Consider the following 4,385-nt stretch of genomic DNA (forward strand, 5'->3'; position numbering starts at 1 on the left):
ACTGGGAGAGAGATGAGTAAGACATGGTCTCCCCACCAGCAACATTTTCAGTCTAGTGGGGAGCTAGATCAGCAAGCCAGCAATTATGGCATGATAAAGACATGTCCAGGGCCTTGGCTTTAATGGTGAGGAGAAAGATTGGAAGCTGAGGACTGAATGAAGTTAAGGATGAGTTTATTTTCACCAATGACAGACTTGAACTCCATATGCTGAGGGTAAGAGGGGAGAAGTGGAAGATATCCTGAGGACAAAAGAGAGGAAAGACATCTCTTTCACTTGGAATAGAAGGAAGAGAGAAAGATGAGCACAGTAGCCAGTTTGTGGGGACGGGGAAGTTAAAGGAGCTCTTGTCTGTGGTGCTGACTTTTACAGTAGAGGAGCTGTGTCTCTTTCTGCAGAGAGCACATGACGTCTGGCCTCTTTATCTCTGCCCTCCTATCTGTCCCCCTCCTCTGCTACTCAGAACAATAAGCCTTGCAGGGTGATTTAGTTGTGTTGGTCTTTTGCCTCTACTGGTCTGTAAATTCTTTACCTTGAAGCCTCCAGAGCAGCAGAACCTCTCCTTCTCTGGTTTCCAGAATCCCGTTTGCTCCTGGTTCTCATTCCACCCCTCTTCCCTCTTTTTCCGTCTCCTTCACTGACACCTGTTATGTTACTCTGTCGGCCCCTTAAGATTCTATCCCATGTCCTCAATAACATTATCATCCCCATCTCCAGCTTTAATCCTTCATCTGAGCACTCCACCCTTATTTCCAGTTGTTGACTGGACATCTCTTCATTTGTGAGTTCTCACAACATCCAAATGGGTCTATTAAGTGTACCTCCCAGAGCTCCAACACTGTTCCTCCTTCCTCAGGTTTTAGCAGTCATTGTAGCTTAAAAACAAAACAAAAGAAAAAAAAAAAAAAACAACCTTGAAATGACTGTTGATTCCTCTGTCTCTCTCCACTTCCAGTTAGTTCTTAAGTCTGATTGATCTGTCTTTAGAAATATCTATTCATCTCTCTTAAGACCTTCATTAGCCAGTAAATTGATCTCCTGATCTTTCACAGTCTTTTTCATTCCTTCTGCTCTGCCTTGAGGAGTTTGTTCTTCTACTTTTCCTTTACTGACTGCTTTGGAGCCCAGTGTCAAAGAAGCTCCTTTAGGAGCTTACCTAAGTAATCCTAAGATACAAAACAGGAGAGCAAATTACAGTTCACGTGACGGAGACAGACCAACCTTGTCCAAGTTAAGAGGTTCGTGGGCAGCCCATGCCAGCTTTTTCTCCGCCTAAGGATGACCACCCTGTAGTATTTGGGAAGGAGGAGCGGGCGTCCCTACATGTCTTCTTGGCCACTGCTCCTCCATGTTGCATTTTCCTCCATGCCCCTTTATTCTGTCACAGATCACCTCACCTCACTCACTCTCAGCTCCTGAATTCCACACCCCCCACCCCCAGAAAGTCTTCAATAGACCTCCCCTAAGAATTTTTACCTCCTCCCCACAAGTGTTGTCTGGGCTTTGCCCAACCACAACAAAAGTACATTTCCCCAAATCTGAGTTATTCTGACTAAAATAATGCTCTAAGAGTTCCAGAAACACATTCCAGGGTGGGCTTTGGAATTCCAAATCCACTTCCTTTTGAGGTCTCTCTGTGAACTTAGAGATGTTCCTCTTTACTCTTCTGAGTATTCAGAGGGTGGCTATAGTAACACCAATATAAACATTGATTTTCAGAGACAATACATTTAAACCTATAAGAAGGAAGAATATTTCTTCCTAGCTGCTCCACAATTCATAAGGCTTCTCTAATCTTCAATGTAATTAGTAGTAATAGTAAAATGATCAACTGCCTCATTTGCCTGAAAGGTTTCCTGGGACACCAGATGTTCAGGTCTAACACCAGGTAAGTCTCAGGCAAGCCAGGACTACTTGGGCCTCCTGAAGTTAAGAGCATGCACTCTGGAGTCTGTCTGGGTTCAAATCCAGCTCTGCCATTTACCACCTGTATGATCGTGAACTAGATTTAATCTCTCTGTGCCTCACTTTCTTCCTCAGTAAAATTAAGAAGATTTTAAAAAGTTAATACATGAAAGCCTTTAGAACACTGCCTGACATATGGTAAATGTCCAATGGGTGTCAGCTACTTTTATGCATATCAGTGTTAATTCTTCTAATCATCATACCTACCACCACCAAATGGTGCTCCCTAAGAATCTGGATAAGATGTGAGCCCAGTACTGAATCACACATCTTTAATCTTAATATCTGCTCTCTTAATTATACAAAAACCTGGCCAAAGCTTTGAAATTACTTCTCTCAGAGCCCAGTTAACTGTTTAGCTTCTTACCATCTTCTCCCTGTTCCTCCTTACCCGAAAAGCAATGCTCGAGCGCTTCCTGTGTGCTTATGGTGGCTCTGTGCTTGGAGCTTCAGAGAACACAATAGAAGTATGCTGTTACCCCTGTTCTCCTGGAACTCACGTTCTGAAAGGAATGCAAGCATCATCCATGACACTGATGACAAGGCCAGGCAGGAGGCCCCACATCCAGTCTAGAGGGTATTAGGAAGGGAGAAGTCTCTGTGGCCCGTTGTTTGTGTCCAGGAAGACCAGAAGTACTCCTCAGCAACTTTCCTCTGCCCTTGCCACACAGTGTATCCCAGGCACAAAAGTGAGGCCATCATTCCTGACTTGTTCCCCTCTCCCTAAGCCCCACTTGGTTCTTCCCAGGCTTCGTGGACCAAAGATTCCTCATATATTCTTTTTTTTTTTTTTTCTTTTTGCGGACCTCTCACTGCTGTTGCCTCTCCCGCCACGGAGCACAGGCTCCGGACGCGGACGAGCAGGCCCAGCAGCCATGGCTCACGGGCCCAGCCGCTCTGTGGCATGTGGGATCCTCCCGGACCGGGGCACGAACCCATGTCCCCTGCATCGGCAGGCGGACTCTCAACCACTGTGCCACCAGGGAAGCCCTCATATATTCTTTTTTCCTCCTAATCAAGGATCTTCTTCATCCTTTCTATTGCTTCTGGCCCATCACTCTTTCTTCTCTCCTATACCACACCTACTTTCTTCCTAATCTTTTACTCAGCAATCAAATACCTGGAGTATCACAGTTAAACAGCATTTTGTAAGTTTACATTTCACATACAAAAGCCAAGAGCTCCCTAAGGACAAGGAATGTCTTGTTCATCTTTGTAGCTCCCATTACACCTGACATAGTACCTGTCTGTGCCCCAAAAGAGTAGACATACATACATGAAGAGGTGGACCTTCATCACAAACCACACAAGCCCTAAAATAAAAATAGGTTTTTTTCCATTGACCATTTTGTTCTAACAGTCTCTGATCCCCACTCCTGGGGCCAGCTCAGGGCCAAAGCCAATGGGTAAGGATGGAAATAGCAGCACCTTCAACATCTCCTACACCAACTTCTTCCTGGGGGGCTTCCCTGGATTGGGAGAGTGGAGGTCCCTCCTGGTCCTGCCTCTTACTTTTCCCTATGTGACCATCGTCTCTGCCAATGCCCTCATCATCCACACGGTGGCGGCCCAGCAGAGCCTGCATCAGCCCATGTCCATGCTCATCGCCCTGCTCCTAGCTGTCCACATTTGTGCTGCTACAGCGGTGATACCCAAAATGCTGGAGGGCTTTGTGCATTATGTTAACCCCATATCACTGCATGGCTGCCTGGCCCAGCTGTTTCTCATCGACTTCACTCTCCTTCTGGACTACAACCTCCTGCTGGCCATGGCCCTAGACTGCTTGGTGGCCATTTGCCGCTCACACTGCTATAGTGACCTTATGACCTCCCGTCTGCTGGGAGTGCTGGTCTTTTTTGCCCTGACACGGAGCCTGGGAGTGGCAGTGCCCTTGGTAGTGCTAACCTCACAAGCTTGATTCTGCCCGACAGCAGTGATCTGACACTTTACCTGTGAGTACATCGCACTGCTGAGCATAGCTTGTGAAGACTTGACCTTCAACAATCGGTTGGGGCTGGCCATGGGGTTGGTCAGTGACCTTTGATCTAGCCCTGCTGGGGACCTCCTACACCCGCATCATCTATGCTGCCTTCTGGATATCTCCTGGGGGAGCGCGGACCAAGGCCTTGCACATGTGTGGCTCCCACTTACTGGTCATCCTCACCATCTACCTTTCTAGTCTCTCCACTTCCATCGTTTTCCAAGTAGCCAAGACTGTGTCTCAGGATGTCCAGAACCTGCTCAGTGCCATCTATCTGCTGCTCCCAGGAGCCTTGAATCCTGTCATTTAGGGGATAAGGATCAGAGAGATCAGGCAACATGTAGAAAAGATGCTCTGTGGAAAGGAATTAGCCCAGGAGGTTAGGGAGAAGCCAGAGAGGCTGCAAAATATGAGAGTGAAGGAGAAACTGCTAGGGTGA

General features: G+C 47.0%; 1 pseudogene; it reads left to right on the forward strand.

Annotated features, from left to right (window-relative positions):
• The first annotated feature begins 3,367 nt into the window (after positions 1–3,367).
• Positions 3,368–4,385, forward strand: LOC131760345 (olfactory receptor 52E8-like; annotated as a pseudogene).

Source organism: Kogia breviceps, chromosome 7 (assembly GCF_026419965.1).
Source record: "Kogia breviceps isolate mKogBre1 chromosome 7, mKogBre1 haplotype 1, whole genome shotgun sequence".
Classification (NCBI taxonomy): Eukaryota; Metazoa; Chordata; class Mammalia; order Artiodactyla; family Physeteridae; genus Kogia; species Kogia breviceps.